The sequence below is a fragment of the Vicugna pacos genome, chromosome 1 (assembly GCF_048564905.1).
Source record: "Vicugna pacos chromosome 1, VicPac4, whole genome shotgun sequence".
In the NCBI taxonomy this organism is placed as follows: domain Eukaryota; kingdom Metazoa; phylum Chordata; class Mammalia; order Artiodactyla; family Camelidae; genus Vicugna; species Vicugna pacos.
The window spans coordinates 86,539,430-86,560,025 of record NC_132987.1 but is presented as its reverse complement, the minus strand read 5'-3'; the positions used below and the strand labels follow the sequence as shown (position 1 = coordinate 86,560,025).

The following is a 20,596-nucleotide window of genomic DNA, read 5'->3' as shown; positions in this document are numbered from 1 at the left end:
AAACCACAAGTTTAGACGTTTCTTCTGCTCATATTTCATTGACAAATTCTTATGCCACAGCCACACCTAGAATCAAGGAAGACTAGAAATGTAGTTTAGCAGAACAGCCAATGATCTGGGGGAAAGAGATAAATAAAAGTATCCATCGTAACAAGTAAACAAACAAATATATTGATATCAATATAAAAGGAGTTCTAAAAAAAGAGAACATAGAAAATGCAGGAATCACATCACCAAAATATCTTAAATACTTTCAAGAACTTAATAAGTAGCTAGAAACTAGTATGGATACAGTTGCTGTACTGAAATGGTGCAACTCATAATACATTCTAAAACACATCTGTATTTAATCTATGACAAAGGGGAAAGATTACACAATGGAGAAGAGACAGTATCTTCAATAAGTGGTTGGGAAATCACTGGGAAAACTAGACAGCTACATATAAAAGAATGCAACCAGAATATTACCTACAACATTTACAAAAATAAAGTTAAAATGCATTAAAGTCCTGCATGTAAGACCAAATTCTACAAAATTCCTAGAGGAAAACATAGGTCTTTGACATGAATCTCAGCAATATTTTTTTTAACATTTTTTATTTATAATCATTTTACAATGTTGTGTCAAATTCCAGTGTTCAGCACAATTTTTCAGTCATTCATGGACATATACACACTCATTGTCACATTTTTTTCTCTGTGAGTTATCATAACATTTTGTGTATATTTCCCTGTGCTATACAGTGTAATCTCGTTTATCTATTCTACAATTTTAAAATCCCAGTCTATCCCTTCCCACCCTCCACCCCCCTGGTAACCACAAGTCTGTATTCTCTGTCTGCGAGTCTATTTCTGTCCTGCATTTATGCTTTGTTTTTGTTTGCTTGTTTGTTTTTGCTTTTGTTTTTGTTTTTGTTTTTTAGATTCCACATATGAGCGATCTCATATGGTATTTTTCTTTCTCTTTCTGGCTTACTTCACTTAGAATGACATTCTCCAGGAGCATCCATGTTGCTGCAAATGGCATTATGTTGTCGGTTTTCATGGCTGAGTAGTATTCCATTGTATAAATATACCACCTCTTCTTTATCCAGTCACCTGTTGACAGACATTTAGGCTGTTTCCATGTTTTGGCTATTGTAAATAGTGCTGCTATGCACATTGGGGTGCAGGTGTCATCCTGAAGCAGATTTCCTTCTGGATACAATCCCAGGAGTGGGATTCCTGGGTCATCAGCAATATTTTTTGGATCTGTCTCCGAGAGTAATGGAAATAAAAGCAAAAATAAACAAATGAGACCTAACTGAACTTAAAAGCTTTTGCAAAGCAAAGGAACCCATAAACAAAAGGAAAAGACAACTTATGGAATGGAAGAAAGTATTTGCAAATGATGCAACCAATGGGGTTAATTTCCAAAACATAGGAACAGCTCATACAGCTCAATATCAAAAAAAGAAACAACCCAATAGAAAAATAGTCAGAAGACCTAAATAGACATTTCTCCAAATAAGACATACAGATGGACAACAGGCACATGGAAAGATGCTCAATATCACAATTATTAGAGAAATGCAAATAAAAACTTCAAAGAGGGCTCACCTCACACCAGTCAGAATGGCTGTCATTAACAAGTCTACAAATAATAAGTGCCAGAGAGGGTGTAAAGAAAAGGGAACCCTCCTACACTGTTGATGGGAATGTAAACTGGTGCAGCCACTATGGAAAACAGTATGGAGATTCCTTAAAAAGCTAAAAAAAGAGTTACCATATGATCCAGCAATCCTACTCCTAGGTGCATATCAGGAGAAAATTCTAATTCTAAAATATACATGCACCCCAATGTTCATAACAGCACTGTTCACAGTAGCTAAGACATGGAAACAAATGTCCACTGACAGATATTTGGATAAAGAAAATGTGGCATATATATATATATACACACACACACACACACACACATATACACACATACACACACACACACACATGGTGGCATATATGTATGTATATGATGGACTATTACTTAGCCATACAAAGAATGAAATAATGCCATTTGCAGCAACATGTATGGACCTAGAGATTATCATATTAAGGGAAGCAAGACAAAGACAAATATCATATAATATCACGTATATGTGGAATCTAAAAAGAAAAAAGGATACAAATGACCTTATCTACAAACCAGAAATAGACTTACAGACATAGAAAACAAACGTATGGTACCATAGTGGAAAGGGAGGCGGAGGGGTAACTTAGAAGTCTGGGATTAATATATGCACACTACTATATATAAAACAGATAAACAACAAGGACCTAATGTATAGCACAGAGAACTGTATTTAATCACTTGTAATTATCTATAATGGAAAATAATTTCAAGAATATGCATTATCTATGTATAACTGAACCATTTTGTTGTACACTCAAAACTAACAACATTGTAAATCAACTACACTTAAAGAAAAATTTGTTTTGAAAAAAATTTTTATAAATTATCTTTCATTAAGTCACTGTCCAAACTTGAAGAGGTTATTAAGTCTTCTAATTCTACTTTCCTTCACTTGTGAAGCTGAAATAATAATAGGATTTTTTTATGGAGATCTCCCTTGTCCAAGCAAAATCTCTTTTTCCAAGCACATCTCCTTACCCTTTTGATTTAACTGGGGCTTTATAACTGGTTCATGAATGATGACCATTAGGCATGTGGTCATTTCTGGCCACAGCATCTTATTGCCAATGTGAAATACTACAGGACTCTGTCATTGTCTTGTGGCACTGAGAAAAGCATTTTGTGTTGAGGTTTTGAATTTGAAGATTAAAGCAAGTGGGATCATGGAGCACAATGGCCCTAGAGAATCACTTGGACCTGTTCCAAACTTTATGTGAATAGAGGACAGATGTCTGTTTGTAGAGCCACTGATATGGAGTTATTTTACTATCGCATAACTTAACCTATATTGACTAAAACGTTATATTTTATGAATTTATTCTATATGATCTAAAGCTAGTTTAAATATCATACTTTGATTTCTTAAATTCTAGTGGGGCACATATTTTCCAGTACAAAAACAGAATCACAAAACAAGAGAAGGTATTTTAATTAGTATTTAGTCATGTCTGTCTACTTCATAAATAAGAAATGTTTATAGAGGCAACAGCATTTTTTAATCTTGGAAAAACTAGCAAACAACAACCTAAGATGAAGTTTGTATCCCTTGGGATGAGAGAGTCAGAGAGAGAAGCAGGAAGACAGGAGACACAAACAGAACACAGAATGTTTTAAGAGGCTGTTTTCATAAACTGTACCTTTTTGGAATTTTTCCATATAGGCCTGGCATTTTTGAGCTTTTCGTTGACTTTTACAATTTTTGTGACAATGAAATGAGAAAAAAAATCTACTTTTATGCAGTATGTATGGAAATAAGATGTACTTTTAGTAATAAGTGTAGAAAAATTAAAATGTTTTTTCATCAGTTAAAAAAAAGATCTTAAAAGGTAGCAATTGAGAAGCTTTGGATCAGAGGTTAAAAAAAAACCATTGCTGTTATTGATTAAGTTTTAAAATATTCACTGGGGCCAGGAATATAAGGTCTAAGTATTTTTCTAAGTGACCAAGTAATTATTATCTACGTGACCAAGTAATATAAATTTTTTTCTATGATATTAAAACAAATTGAATGTGCGTTCAGTGTTTCAGACAGAAAATGGGCATTTGTAATTAAAATAAGTGGGATTCTCTATAGAACAATTGACTTAATGTCAAAGAAGGGTATGAAAACCACAATTTTTTTTCTATTAGACTTAAATGAAGTTGACATCATCCTTATGATTTTAGACCATTATTTCTATAATATGAAAAAACTGAATTACATTTTTAGTCACATTTGCTTAGTACTTTTGGTACTATATTTCTCCATTCAAAATTATTCTCAGAAAAGTCTTGAAATAGTTCTTAATGCACAGATTCTTATACAGTTGATCAAATATTGGTATTAATATCTCACAGAAAATAACAAGTAAAAGGAATTTTCTTTTAAGAACTTCTAGACCAGGGAGGAAGTCGCTTCCCTAAGGCTCACTGTTGGAAAGTAGCTTGGATTTTTCCAAATTCAATTTAGGTATGAAAACAAGCATTGTTCTGGGCTTTAACAAAAAATAGCGTAAGTCCAAATGAAAATCCAGTTTCTTCTAAAACTAATCGTCTGTTTTAAAAATGATTCCTAGAAGCATAGTTGTTTATTGGTATTGAGTGTATTTTTTAATGTGCTACTGTGTCTGTACATCTGGTCATTATTGTAGAATCTCTTTGAAAATTAGATACTTGGAAAAGACCAAATCTAGTTGTGAAGACCAAATATAGTTAGAAAACTTTATACAAGTAACTCTTTGCCACATTTCAGTAAATTAAAACATTTACATTAGATACATAAATGTGTTCAATTTCTAACATCAAAGAAACAAATAGAAATTTAATTTAAGTAAGACTTTTATATCTAACTTTGGTTGTCACTTGATTTTTAAAATGTATTTTATTTTTAAATACAGTGTTTTTATTTTTAGACACCTAGGCAAAAAAAGGCTTTGTCATACTGGACAAAATGTATTAATGAATTAAATTTATATTTTTCATCAGATGCATTTACATGTAGTATATGTCTTAATTCAAGCAAAAGAGCTCAGCACATTTGTATGAGTTTTTTTGAATTGTTCTAACAAAGTATCAAGGACTGAACAGCTTTAATAGAAATTTATTGTCTCACAATTCTGGAGTCTTAGAAGTCTGAGATCAGTCAACAGGGTTGGGTCCTTCTGAGTCTGTTCCATGCCCTTCTGCTAGCTTCTGGTGCTATGTCGGCAATCATTTGCACTCCTCGGCTTGTTAATGTATCAGTCCGATATCTACCTTCATGTTCACATGGTGTTCTCCCTCTGAGCATAAATCTTCCTTTTCCACAAGGACACATTCATATTAAATTAGAGCCCACCGTAATGGCCTCAGTTTAACTTGACCATTTGCAAAAGCCCTATTTCCAAATAATGTCACATTCACACTTACTAGGAGCTAGGACTTTACATCTTTTTGAGGTAGATAAATTGAATCCATAACAGTAAAATATTAAAAATGACTAATCAAGCAGTTATAAGCATTATCCATAAGACCTGTGGGAAAAAGAAATCTTTGTGTGTGTGTGTGTGTATACACACATATATATATGTTATAATCTACGTTTGAAGGAAAAAAGCTGTTTGGATATAAAATAAGAAATAAGAAAGCAGATAGTGCATAGTGACAAAAGTTGGTGGAAAAAAAGTTGGATCGGGGTTGCCACTCTGTGACTTTTTACCTGTCTCATCTTAGCCTCCATAAACCTGTGTTTATTTACAGATAAAATGCAAATAATGAGAGCACTGCCTTATTGCACTGCAGAGAAAAATCAAATGCATTAAGCATCCAAAGTTCTGTTGTAAAAACTCAAATGCATTTGCATGCAAAGTTTTTAGCAGTATGCCTGGGATATAATAAAGGGTTTACTAACTAATAATAATGATACAACAATAATATAGCAATAATACTAATTGGTATTAAATCAAGAGCAAATCCATGAGTAATAAATTTTAGGTGTTTAAGTCCGTAAAGTTAAGTCATCAGTGTGCAGTGGCGTATTTCACAAAGACTTAATAGTAAAAAGGGTTAGGGAATTAACGGTGTTAATAGTTACCAAAACCAATACAAATCCAGAATACAGCCTCTATTCTTGGTTTTTCTCACAGGCTCTGCTTTGCTTTTAAGTCAGCAATCTATGAATCATCCTTACAAGTTAACAAGGTTTTCTGGTAAATCACTGAGGGCATATTCTCCTTGAAATACTGCTGCTCATATATGCAGCTAGTTTATTTGGATCATATAAATTCTTTAGTCTAATTGGATAAAGGGTGAAATATTACTCAAAATGAAAAGGAAAAATGATTTTTATGCACCAAAGAACAAAATTCAATGTGGTATTCAATATAATGTTTAAATCACTTTTACCGATAATTTGAAAGAATATTGAATGTACTAAAGGTGAAGAACAGATTTATCCATCAGTTCTTCATCAGAGCAATATTATACCTTCTCATCCATTTCAATTTGTGTCTTTTACTTAGTCATATCATCTAATTAGTTACAATTAAACCCTGATCTGTGGTCTCTAAAAGTGCCATGAAAAAAGTTTAAATAATTCAAGTTCAGTTGTAAAATTGCAATAGGCCAGGGTAGATTTTAAATTTGAAATTCAATTTTAACCTGGTCAGCCTATAATAGAGAGCATAATGGAAGTGCTGTGCCACCAGAGATGTTTTATTATTTATCATGGAATGTAAATGACATGCTACACACCGTCAACGTAAGCAATTCACAGAAACTGTATTATGGGCATGAGAGTCATTCATTAGAGTAGGTGTCTGACTTGCACTGGAGGGTGACAGTTTGTGCCGCTCTGTGAACTTTTGTTTATTTATTTATTTATTTATTTATCTCCACCAAGGTCACTCCAAATGTTCACTGTTGTCAAATGAGCTGTTAGCATATAATAGAGGCACTTCACTAAAAGTTCATTTCCCTCCTGCCTTTACTTTGTGCACATTCATCACGTTGACACTTTTTTTTTTTTTAACCACGCTAAAATCAAGTTTAGTGAATCAGCCCTGGATCTAGGCTACCTCCCTCAAGTTAGAAAAGGTACAGTGATAAGTTTAAGTATCTTGCCAGGAGGACCAAAGGACTCAATCCAAATATGGCACTGCCCTTGTGCATGTATCCTATTTTGTAGTCTGGAGACTGCTATTTCTATATTCTAGAATTGATTATACTTTATGAGGAAACATAGCAGTAGAATACATTAAGATACTAAAGTAAATAAATTTACTTCATTTAGTTTAAAAGTATTTTATTCATTTAAAAGTTAAATGCAAACTTTTTCACGAATTGCAATGCTTATATTAGCCAAAGCAGTAACCCTTCCTAATATCATTCCAAAGGGAAAACCAAATGAATAATTAACAGAATGCTTATGAAGTCTCAATCTAAAGCAAGGAGAAAGGACTTTGGAGAAATATTCCACCCAGGCAATTATGAGGCTTGTTAAAGTAGTTCTATCATTTTCCTGAGAACACAGTGTCTCTTTAGCCTGGATTTTGCTAAGTAAGTTGTTCACTTCTGACTTTTAAGTCTTCCCTTCTATATGATTCACTCTGACAATTTCCTTTAATCGCATATTAATTTTTGAGTCAGGGTTTAATAGGATAAATTAAATATCCCATGTGATGTTATGATGTTATAATCATATTCTAATTGTGCTTCTTTGAGATTAAAATTAGGTCACTTTGATTAGAGTTCTGGGAATCTAAGACTTTACAATTTCCTGTATTTAGCCAATTGGATGGCTAACCACATTTGTGCGTGGACTTTAAGTGTAAACCTCAGGGTCATCCATTGCCTCTGTAACAGTGAAAATGTTTATGGGACCCTAGATTGAGTACAAAAGGTATTAGAATTCCAAAACCTTAAAAAAAATGGAAATTTCAGTGTATTCCTAAGATATCTTAAAAATACAAGAGCCTGCCATGAGACCAAGACAAAGGTGAAAATAAATATTTTTACTGTGTAAGGCAACACAACTTCTACGACAGTAAGATCTAAAATGTCCAGCAGTTAATGAGTGACAAAGTAAATAAACACAATTCTGATTTCTGAAATCATTTCATAATGAAAATTCTGACTCAATCATTTTTGAATTAGGAAGGAGAAATTATCTCAAAAAATATACCCAAACATCAAAAATAATTATTATTTATTGGGGTATCATATATTGAATTTATGAGTTTCTGGATCTCCTGTGGTCCTTAAGTCAGACTGATAAACATCAATTCTTAGTGCATTAGATGGAAATAATAGCTAAAACATTTTCCTTTAAAACCATATTTTTCATCACTCTTTGAGTACTTCCTTAATATTTGGGACAAAGATTTCCCACACTCACTATGTACTTTTCTTGTTATTAAGGAACATTAAACATCAAAATTAACTCGTCTTTATTTTAAATATTATATTACATGTGCTAGAGTGTATATTACATGCACATGCTAATGTACACAACCAGATACACATTCTGTAATATTTAAGGCATACATATCATCTTTCAATTAATACTGTGTGTTCCCATGGGACACACAGAAAAGTAATATAAAATAGAAGTGTGTTTTAACACATAATTGTATTTAAAATAATCACTCAGAGGGAGCATTCTACTCTGGAGAAAACTAAGGGCAATTTCTCAAGACATTGTATATTTAACTGAACATTTAAATTTCACAAAGCAGTACTTAATTCAAGCTTTTCCCTTCTTCTATATATGCAATATAAAATATATGTGTGACAAAGCAATATATGATATATGCATAACAGAAATATATCTATATGTTTATCTATATCGATTTGTTAAATACAGTCTGTTATCTAAACATTAATATAGAAGAGTAGATTGATTTAAATAGTTCCAGTTCCCTACCTTCAACACCTATGCATCAATTTGCTACATTAAATAAACCATGGATTATAAACTATGAAGTCTCCTGTTTTTAACTGGCAAGAATGCTAAAGAAAACTTAAAAGTAGATGCAGTGCAGAAATAATCTATCTTAATTTGGTACATCACATATCAAGCAGGATTAATAGGCCATTAGCCTTTGCATTTATTATAATGCTCTGACATTTCATCTATCACATTTGAGTTCCATCAGGAAGGTGAAAACAGCACATCTCCTTCAATTTATCTTGTGATACAGTGTAAGATGGCAAGTTGTTATTTTGTTCATTAACTTATAAAAGAGTTAAAATTTCTATAAATAGAAACTTTAATAAATGTTCAAGATCATTTACCAAGCTGAAATGAACCTGCATTCCAATAGCTGCTCTACCTCCAGATATCGATAAAGCTTTGATATTTGATAAGGGAAAATACTTGATTAAAAACTTCTTTGTAAAGTATTTTATACTCTGGTTGGGGCATACCTATTAATTACCAGCCCTGTATCACGTCCAGTATGAAATAGAAATGAGAAGAATTTAAAGGAAGCTGGTTTCTTTGGTTTGTAGTCCACTTTATCTCAAACTTAAAAAAATGAATTATATTCAGAATTAGCAGAGGAGAATAGAAACAGAATGATTACCAGCTTTTGTTTGCAACAAACATTTGCATCGTTTTATTTTTAAATAATTTATTATTATCAAATATGTATTAAACTTTTACAGAGTGCTAGGATAGATTCTGGTAATATACTGACACATACAATAATGAAGTATAATTCATGGCATGGAGTTAGAAGGTGACCAGAGGTGCGTGGCACTGTAGACAAAGTGGTCAGAACAGGCCATATTTGAGCAGAAAACCTGACTGGAATGAGGGAGTTAGACATGAGACTATCTAGCATAAGAGTGTTTTATTTTTTATTCCTTTTAATTGAAGTATAATCAGTTTACAATGTATCAATTTCTGGTATACAGCTTAATGTTTCAGTCATACATATTTTTTTTCATATTCTTTTTCATTATAGATTACTACAAGATTTTGAATACAGTTCCCTGTGCTATACAGTGAAACTTGTTGTTTATCTACTTTATATATAGTAGTTAATTTTTGCAAATCTCGAACTCCCAATTTATCCCTTCCCACTCCCTTTGCCCCTAGGAACCATAATATTGTTTACTATGTCTGTGAGTCTGTTTCTGTTCTGAGGATAACTTGATTTCTGTCTTCTTGTTTTCTTTTTTTTAGATTCCATATATGAGTGATATCATATTCTATTCTTCTTTCTCTGTCTGGCTTACTTCACTTTGAATGACGATCTCAGGGTCCACCCATGTTGCTGCAAATGGCATGATTTTATTATTTTTTATGGCTGAGTAGTATTTAATCATATAAATATACCAGAGTTTCTTTATCCAGTCATTGGTCGATATTTAGGCAATTTCCAGGTCTTGGCTATTGTAAATAGACTGTATTTATCTTTTGAAATTACAGAGTCCCCTCCAGATATATGCCCAGGAATGGGATTGCTGGATCATATAGTAAGTCAATTTTTAGTTTTTTGAGGAATTTCCATAATGTTTTCCATAATGGCTGCACCAAACTACATTGCCAGCAACAGTGTAGGAGGGTTCCCTTTTCTCCACAGCCTTTCCAGCATTTATCATTTGTGTACTTTTGAATGATGGCCATTCTGACTGGTGTGAGGTGCTACCTCATGATAATTTTGATTTGCATTTCTCTGATAATTATCGACATTGGGCATTTTCCCATGTGCCTATGGGCCATTTGTATATATTCATTGGAGAATTGCTTTTTTAGGTCTTGTGCCCATTTTTGGATTGTGTTTTGTGGTTGTTATGGTTGTTATTGTGTTGTATGAGCTTTTTATATATTCTGGAAATTAAGCCCCTGTCAGTAGCATCATTTGCAAATATTTTCTCCCATTCCATAGGTTGTCTTTTGTTTTGTTTATGGTTTCCTTTGCTGTGAAAAGCTTGTAAGTTTTATTAGGTCCCATTTGCTTATTTTTGCTTTTATTTCTATTGCCTGGATAAACTGCGTTAGGAGAACATTGCTAAGATTTATGTCAGAAAACACTTTGCCTATGTTTTCTTCTAGGAGGTTTATAGTGTCTTATCTCATGTTTAAGTCTTTAAGCCATTTTGAGTTTATTTTTGTGTATGGTGTGAGGGAGTTTTCTGTTCACATCTGCATGCAGCTGTGCCGTTTTCCCAACACCACCTGCTGAAGAGACTGTCTTTTCTCCATTGTATTTTCTTGCCTCTTTTTCAAGGATTAATTGACTGTAAGTCTTTGGGGTTTTTTTGTTTGTTTGTTTTTCTGGGCTCTCTATTCTGTTCATAAGAGCATTTTAAGCAGTGGGAAAGGCTTGAGTAAGGTCATGGGGCAGGAGCAGAATCGTCATATTTGAGGATCAGCAAAAAATGCAATACAACAAAGAATGGGAAGAGATTAGACTAGAGAAGTCGCATGTGTCTCCTTACCTCACTCTTACACACAAATCCTGTTATATTTCAGTCAGAATTGTTTCTTTTTTTGTATAAAATAATTTTCATGGCAAAGCTAGTTTGGAATAAATAGGAGTGCAGATAAAATATCCAAAGAGTAGATTGTTATAAAAGTGCTTAATCCAAACAACCAACTTATTCAGTGATCCTAGTTAATCTTACAGTTAATCTAACAGACAAAAATTAGAAACTATTAAGAAATGAATTGTGTTTCATTCTTGAACTACCACAGTGTATATTTTGCTCTGTATCTTATTTTTTGGGGGGGTGGGAGTATTAAAATTAGAAAAAAGTCCAGGGCAATCATCATACCACCCTCCTTAAACCCTTCAGGGGCTCCAGATTGCTGGCATTCCACTTCCTCTAACTCTCCAATCTTACCTCACATGCTCTCACTTTACAAGTACATTCAGAGTACTAAGCTCAAACATATATGATGTGCCAATGTCCTCAAAAGAAAAAAAAAAGTTACTCAAATTCACCTGTATTTGAATGAATTTGGGTTTGTTGACTTATTTCAAGGATGATATATGCACATTATTGGAATCAATGGGCTTCTCAGTAACAGAGTCTACTTATATAGCAATTGTTTTGTGTTGAGATTTTTCTGAGGGTTTTAGGAAGCAGGGTAATCTATACTGAGTATTATGAGGAAGCAGAGATAATACTCTGATTATCTTACTATTTCTTATCTAGAGGATAGGAAGCATAATGCAAAGCTAAAGTTGTTATCAATAAGGAAGCAGCAGTAACTTGAATCAGACAGATACGGGAATATTTGGTCATTTTTGCAGTTTGGGCAACATTACTGTTTTCTCTAAATTTGTTCACAAAAAGGGAGTGACCTTGTTTTGTCTTGATCCATTGAGTTTCTAGAGGAGTCCTGTCTGATGCTGATGTTTCATCCTTTATGGAGAAGAGCACCACGGGCATAGCTGTGAGTTCCATACAAGTTCTCAGCAACACCAAAGCCTTGATGGAAGTCCAAGGCCAGCTTCTGGCTCTCAGAGGCTACTTTCTATTCCTTTAATGAGCTTGTCAGCTTTGGAAAACAAAGAGTTCTTCTTCTGGCTTCATGGAAACCCTCAACAATTCTTCCTATTTTCTAAAAGTGACTATTTAAGATCCATATCCAATGTTTAGAAGAAATCAATGAAGAAGACATCTGAAGTTGCAGATTTCTTTGGAGGAAGTCTTTTGATTGTAACCATATTTATAAATTAGTATTAAGAATTCAGATTTTCTACTATTCTTTCCTTTTTAAAAGTTATGTATTTTCAGAAATTGTCCATTTCTTCCAAATTTTCAAATTATTGGAAAAAGCTGTTTCAAACATAATATTATATTTAGTATCCATTTTCATGTTTGGGGATATTTCAATTTTATTTTATTTTAAATTCTTTTTGGGGGGTAATTAAGTTTAATTATTTGATAATGGAGTCACTGCGGATTGAACCTAGGACCTTGTGTATGTTAAGCACACACTCTACCACTGAGCTATGCCCTTCTCCCTCATTTTTATATTTGGTACTTTTTTTCCTGTTTTCTCTTACTTTTTTTCTGATTATTCTGCTAAATGATCAATGTTTTCAGTCATTTCAAGGAATCGGATGTGGCTATGTTGTTTCTTCAGGATATATTTGTTTTCTATTCTATTATTTTCTTCCTCTAACTTCAGTGGGTATAATTTCCAGTTTCTTTGTTTTCTGCCTTCTTAAGATGGAGATACAGAACATTTTAAAGATATTCTCGTCTAACTTATGCATTAAGGCTATAAATTTTCCTCCCGGTTTACCATAAGCTTTGATATTCTTTTTATTAATTAATTCAAACTAGTTTATAATTGCATTCGGTTTTCTTCCTTGATTGTGAGTATTTAAAAGTGTATTGCTTAACTTTCAAGCATTTGGTGATTCCTCAATTACCATGTAGTAAACTTCTGGTTTAATTTTCTATTGCCATTGACCATTCTATAAACACTTTGTTCTGAGGTTTCACATTTGTTGAGTCTTACCATCCACTATATGATCATGAAAAGATACGTATATGAACATGAAAAGATGTGCATTTTGTCCTTGTCAGTTGCAGTGTTCTGTATATGTCATGTAGAGTTTAACTGTTACTCAGAACCGCTTTAAATTGCTAATTTTCTTTCTGTTCATTCTCTAGGTATGATGTTTTTTTTTTCTTTTTCTACTTTTAGTTCTATTGATTTTTTCCCTTAAATATTTTAAGATTATTAAAGTACATGCAAGTTTTAAAACAGAATATTCTTCAGACTGATGATTCCTTTCCCATCAAATAGTTTCTCTGTCTCTGCCAGGCCACTAGATGGTCTCTCTATCTCCGGAAGTGCATTATGCCTTAAAGTCTACTTTACCAGCTCTTCCGCAGACAGTGATTTAATTAAGTACATTTCTCTGTCCTTTTTTTTTTTTGAGTGTAATATTTTATATTTATTTTCTGTATTTTTTGTATATCTAAATAACTATGTCTCGATTTTTAAAACGTATTTACTTTTTCTAAGGATTCAATTTGCTGGCTTTATTCTGAATCCGCCAGAGAAAGGGCAACTCTGTTACTTCAATTAATGTAATTTCTTGATAATTTGTCAAATGAGAGAAAGAGATTATTTTTGAAAGTTTCTTTATTGTCAGCAATTATAAGATTTCTTTCTATATTGAGAATAAAAAAGAGTTTAAAGCATCATTTAGAATGTCCTTTTATTTTCAACCATTCTTTATGTGTAAGTTATGTATCTTGTAAGGTGTATACATTTCTTTTAAACCAATCTGAAAATCTTAGTTTTACAAAAGGAGTTTTTAATACATTTACATTTAAAGAAGTGACTGATACATTTGAGATTCACACCTACCAATTTCCCATTGATTTCTATTTCTATCACCTATTCTATGTCCCATTCTCTTTTTGCCTCTTGAGGTCATTTTAACTAATCAGTATGTAGATATCACCAAATTTATAAAGTCGTGCTTGATTTATTAAAATCTGACATGTAATAGGTTGTGACTGGCAGAGTACAAAGATGGTTTTTATCAATTATTTTCCTTCTTTACACACATGGCACTTCATATATCGAGATGTGAGTTTAGCCTGTTCTTGCAACTTACCTTGACTACACACTGTGGCAGAAGGGACACTACAGCTTCAAACCTAGCTCTTAAAAGTACTGTGAGATTACACCTTCTTCCTCCTGGATCCAGAGCATTGACAACACCAGATATCAGTAAGGATGTGGAGAAACAGGAACTTTCATTCGTTGTTGGTGAGAATGAAAAGTGGTACAGTCACTTTGGAAGACAGTTTGGCAGTTTCTTACAAAACGAAACATACTTTTATTAGATGATGTAGCAACCACGCTCCCTGTTATTTGCCGGGGTTTGGGCAGAATTGATGGGACACAGAGGATTTTAAGGGCAGTGAAAATACTCTAAGTAATACTATAATTAGCATATCTATCATTTACATTTGTTTCAATCCATAGAATGTATATTACCAAGAGTGAGCCCAAAGGTTAACTATGGATTTTGAGTGACTACAATGCATCAATATACATTTATCAATTGTAACCAATATATCACTTTGGTAAGGAATGCTGATAATAGAGGAGGCTATGCATGTGTGGGCGCAGGTGGTATGTAGATATATGTATAGTTTCCTCTCAACTTTTCTCCTAAAACTGTTCTAAAAAATACATGGAGTTTTTTAAAAATTGGAATACCTACAATAGGACCAATGACTGCAAATTAGTGGTTGTCCTTTTCTGGTGTACTAATTAACACTGGCCAAATATGGAAAAAAAATTCCCCCTCAAAGTAGGGGAATCTAGTCCTCTGAATACTTTCAATCAGATACTAGATGGACATTAGTTTGGAGACTGGAAAAGGAATCCTGTATTTAGTGGCAGAGCAGAACCCGAAAAAATTATTACAGACACAAACAGAACTTGCCAATATTAAATTATCCTTATATAACAAGTGAGTAATGTAATTCTTTGAGCTAGAGTATTTTTGTCTGGAAGAGACTGGTGAGTAAATAAGAAACCATACCAAAGTACAGCATCATTTCTACAAATGCATCACTGAGATATTTTTAACTGTGACATTCTCATTAATCTATGTTGTAAATTAAGGAAAGGTAAGGCATAATGAATTTTACACAGCATGATTAAGTACCTGAATTCTGGATTAAACTCATTAAATTAGACTAATAATTTAATGACTGCTAATATAACTTCAAAGAAAAAACTTAAATAAGATTTACAATTTTAGCAGCACACAACTTCAAAGCAAGAACAAATCTTAATACATTAATATTTTCTTTGTAACAGTTCTATAACATTCACTTATATATGTTTTTACATAACAGATTATAATTATAATGGTTAAATTTTGTATTCAACCTGTTCTTTCTTATATTTTCACTAAATATTTCAATTGAAATATGATACCTAACGAATAATAGTAACATTATATTACATAATACTAACAAAAAGCAACGCTCGTTATGTTTTATCAACTATCTACATTCAGCTTAATCTGTAGGGTGAGTTCAACATTTCGGTTTCTATTTTTACTCATGATTTATATTCAGGAAATAGAAAGTTTTAACTCACAACTTTGAGTCACTGGAAAAGACAGAAGAATGAACTGATAACATCAAAGAACTCTCAATCTTCAAATCAAAGCTGATAACAGAATTATGAAAATCTGCTCTTACTTTCATCAAATAGTCAACATTTAATACAACAAGCATGATCTAAATTTAAAGATTTTAAGTTGGGAGACAGTGACTAATGGATTCCTAATTAATTTTTCTTTCTTTAGTTCTCTAAAATATTTATTTATGCTTTTTTATGGAAATACAATTTTTAAAGATGCACAATAACATATTTATGGATTTTTTAACCTCCAATCCAGTTAATATGAAATACTGGGGAAATTCTGTGTTATGTTTTGGATCCTTCTTGAGCCTTTAAAAAAAATTCTAATATCTTATTCTAAAATCATTGTGTTTTGAGCCAAGTATGAAAAGTTCAAATTTTTGAGATACTGAATATATTCCTGAGATAAGACACTTGAACAAACTTATTTGGAATTATATTGCACATATCAATTTTTCAGGCACAGACTCTGATGTAAAAAAAAGTAATTTTATTTTTCTCTCTGCTTTAATCTAGTTTTCTATTTTGAACTTCTGTTCTTCTGCACTGAATATTTAAATGAGCTATTTCCAAAAAAAACTCCGTCTGATTTCAGTGATTACTCAGTCATATCAGGTTTATAGCTGAGTCATATTCAGGTGCAAAACACGTTAGATTTTTTATATTTTTCTCATTTTCTATACAGAAAGAAATTCACACATACACACATATTTCTCTCTCTCCCTCTCTTTTTGCAAATAATTTTGAACACCTACTAATGTTTTAGACACTGGAGATACAGATGCTAAGAAGTCAGCTGTAGGTCTTAATTTGATAAGACATTATTTTGGAAAGGAGACAAAAAGCAAAGAAGTAAACAGATAGACAAGTAGGACAAATTTCACAGTACTCTGTAAGTGCTGTAAAAGTGAAGACCATGAAGAATGGAGAGGAATCTATTTTGGAGATAAATACAGTAAGACTACTGACAAGATAAAATAAATGGAAATAAATATAATTACTACATTTTACTAACAGTTTAATGGCTAGTTATGAAACTTGAAAAATTAAGAAATAGTAGGTTGGTTTCAGAAGAGAATCAAGAATTCTGTTTATAAAGTTTAATAGTCATTTTAGTACTTGATTTTTGTTTTGTGTTGTGTTGAAATTGAGTCATAAAATTAACAGAACCACAGAGCCTTGTTATTTATTTCATTTAGGGATGATTGACAGGAAAAACACAATAGGTAGCAAATTTTCTAACTTTTTACTATCAACAAGAACATAGAAACAAAGAGCGGATGTTGAATAGATTAAGCTAAGAGTTATTAATATTAAGAGTATTATGTAAGTTTTTGTTCTTGTTCAACTGCTAATAAGAGAAAACCAAAAACAGTAATTTAATTAAGAGAGGACTTTATTTTTCTCTCAAATAAAATGAAGCCAGGAGGTAGGCAATACATGGTAGCCTGGCACTTTCATGATGTTAGCAAGGATTCAATCCAAAGTCCTTTGGATTTCCTGCTGCATCATTCTTTGTGTGGCCTTCCATACTCAAGGTGTCTCCTCCTAGATGAAATATAGTCATTGTGGTTTTAGCCATAGTGTTTGTGATACAGGCAGGAGGAAGAAAACTGTAGATGGGAGAAAAAAGGACCTTTATATAAATAAGTAAACCTGTACTTTTAAGATCTCCTGAAAACCGTATGAGACAATATTTGCTACTTACTATTAACCAGAACCCAATTTCAAGAGCAATCACATATGGCCAAAAACCAGAGAATCAAGATTTTCTATAATGGCTGTATCAAACTACACTCCCACCAACAGTGTAAGAAAGACACAGCCTCTCCAGCAATTATCCTTTACGGACTTTTGAATGATGGACATTCTTACTGGTGTGAGGTGATACCTCACTGAAGTTTTGATTTGCATTTCTCTGATAATTAGCGATACTGACCATTTTTTCATGTGCCTATTAGCCATTTGTATGTCTTCATTGGAGAATTGCTTGTTTAGGTCTTCTGCCCATTTTTGAATTGGGTGTTTTGCTTTTTTGTTATTAAGGCATATGAGCTTTTTATGTATGTTGGAAATTAAGCCCTTGTCAGCCGTGTCATTTGCAAATATTTTCTCCCATTCTGTAGGCTGCCATTTTGCTTTGCTTATGGTTTCCTTTGCTGGCAAAAGCTTCTAAGTTTAATTAGGTCCTATTTGTTTATTTTTGTTTTTACTTCTGTTGCCTAGGTAGATAGCTGCCTTAGGAGAACATTGCTAATATTTATGTCAGAAAATGTTTTGCCTATGTTTTCTTCTAGGAGATTTATAGTGTCTTGTCATATATTTAAGTCTTTAAACCATTTTGAGTTTTTTATTTTTGTGTATGATGTGAAGGAGTATTCTAACTTAATTGATTTACATGTGGCTGTCCAGTTTACCCAACATCACTTGCTGAAGAGACTGTTTTTTCTCCACTGTATATTGCCTCCTTTGTCAAAGATTTATTGATGGTAAGTCTTTGGATTTATTTATGGGCTCTCTATTCTATTCCATTGATCCATATATCTATTTTTGTGCCAATACCATGCTGTTTCGATTACTGTAGCTCTGTAGTATTGTCTGAGGTCTGGAAGGATTATTTCTTCAGCTTTGTTCTTTTTCTTAAACATTGCCTTGGCAATTATTGGTCTTTTGAGATTCCATATAAATTTTAGAATTATTGGTTCTACTCCTGTGAAAAATGTTCTGGTAATTTGCTAGGGAGATTTCTCAAAAAACTGAAAATAGACTTACCATATGATCCAGCAATCCCACTCCTGAGCATATATCTAGAGGTAACTCCCATTTGAAAAGATACATGCACCCCAGTGTTCACAGCAGCACTATTCATAATATCCAAAACATGGAAGCAAACTAAATGTTCATTGACAGATGACTAGATAAAGAAGTTCTGGTATATTTATACAGTGGAATACTACTTTAGCCATAAAAAAAGAATAAAATAATTCCATTTGTAGCAACATGGATTGATCTGACATCATCAAAGTGAAGTAAGTCAGAAAGAGAAAGAAAATACCATATGATATCACTCATATGTAGATCTAAAGGAAAAAAAAAGACACTAATGAACTTATTTACAGAAAACAGAAACAGATTCATAGACATAGAAAATAAACTATGGTTACCGGGGGGAAAAGGGGTGGGAAGGGATCAATTGGGAGTTTGAGATTTGCATATACTAAGTGCTATATATAAAATAAACAACAAGTTTCTACTGTAACAAGGAACTATGTTCAATATTTTGTGGTGACATATAATGAAAAAGAATATGAAAAGGAATATATGTATGTATATGTATAACCAAAACATTATGCTGTACACCAGAAATTGACACATTATAAACTGACTATACTTCAATAAAAAAGACATCATTAAATAAATGAAAAACCAAGCCACAAATTAGGAGGAGGAATTTGTAATATATAAATGATAAAGCTTTCTTATCCAGAATATATTAAAAAATGCTAAATATTTCACAGTTAGTCAAAGTCAGATCATTTAATAAGAAATAGGCAAGAGGGTTAGATGTACAAGGAGGAAGAGGGCACTAAATGTGAGAAAAGGTCCTTGATATCATTAGCCATCAGGAGAATATAAACTAAAAGGAAGACAACTGGATACCAATATACTCACCTGAATGGATAAAGGTGTGGGTGAGGCAGACTGATAATAGCACAGCTGCTTATGCTCTATTTCTGTGTATGGTGTGTCTACCAAAGTATATGTACTTTATGAACATATATAGAGCTGCATGGTTATGATTTGTGCAATTTTGTGTATATTATTATACATCAAAAATATTTTAGGAAAGAAGTTACAATTGAGAAATGAAGTGCCAAGCATGGCTCTAGCTGAGATTTGAAATTGATTATAGGGAATTCTTGTTAATAGGCAAGAAAAAAAAACAGATTTTACAGAGGTACATTATCACCACTAATTAAATCATGGTTCTGCTACCATACTCTTTTTCTCTGAACATCATCCTTTAGATTTGACATTGATACTGGATGGATACAGAGTAAATATTTATTATTTCTGTACTTAAATATGTTTGTAAAACAAATATAGTTAATTTTTATTATTGGATTAACATATAGCTTAATATATCCTGCACAGAATTTGTGATCTTTCCACTAAAACTCATTTATGGGGATCTTCATTATTTTAGTTGCTTAAGCTTACAACCTGGGGTTATGATTGATTTTTTTTTTTTCCCCACATACTACCTCCAATGTCTATCCTCTGTTGTCTGGACTTTGATATATATCCAGATTCCCAATACTTTTATGATGTACAATGCTAATACCCTGGTCAAAAATGCACCTGGATTTCATAGTAGGAGTCTAACTGGTCTTCAGGCTTTCATTCTTATTTCCCTCTAGTTTATTAACAATATAGCACACCTGACCTGAGTTATCTTTTACAGCGAAATTCAGATTATGTCATTCTATTATTATTTTTATTTTATCTCTTACTACCTTCCTTTCAATCATTTTACACAGAAATCTCTGTCCTCCTTGCAACTTCTTCAACAGGCCTTCAATAGTACCTTTGGCCTAATTCTTCTACTGGCTAATTCTTCTACTTAAAATTGTGTTTTCTCAATCTATAATTTGCTCCTCATATGTCTCAAGAGGTGGCTCAAAACTTAATTATTCAGTGAGGCCTTTCTCTGATTGCCTATTTTAAATTATAATACGCCATCCCTCTGAATGGCATTCCTAACTTCATTCCATGTATTTATTTTTTTCATATCATTTAATCTCACTATTCTGTAT

At 32.5% G+C, this 20,596-nt stretch overlaps 1 long non-coding RNA gene across 1 annotated transcript in view; it reads right to left on the bottom strand.

Moving 5' to 3' along the window:
- Positions 1–371: 371 nt before the first annotated feature.
- Positions 372–20,596, bottom strand: part of LOC140698069 (uncharacterized) — a 211,962-nt gene continuing 191,737 nt past the window's right edge. Inside the window, exon 4 of the long non-coding RNA XR_012075479.1 lies at positions 372–1,251. This is a non-coding gene — a long non-coding RNA (uncharacterized lncRNA). The remainder of the gene's footprint in view (positions 1,252–20,596) is intronic.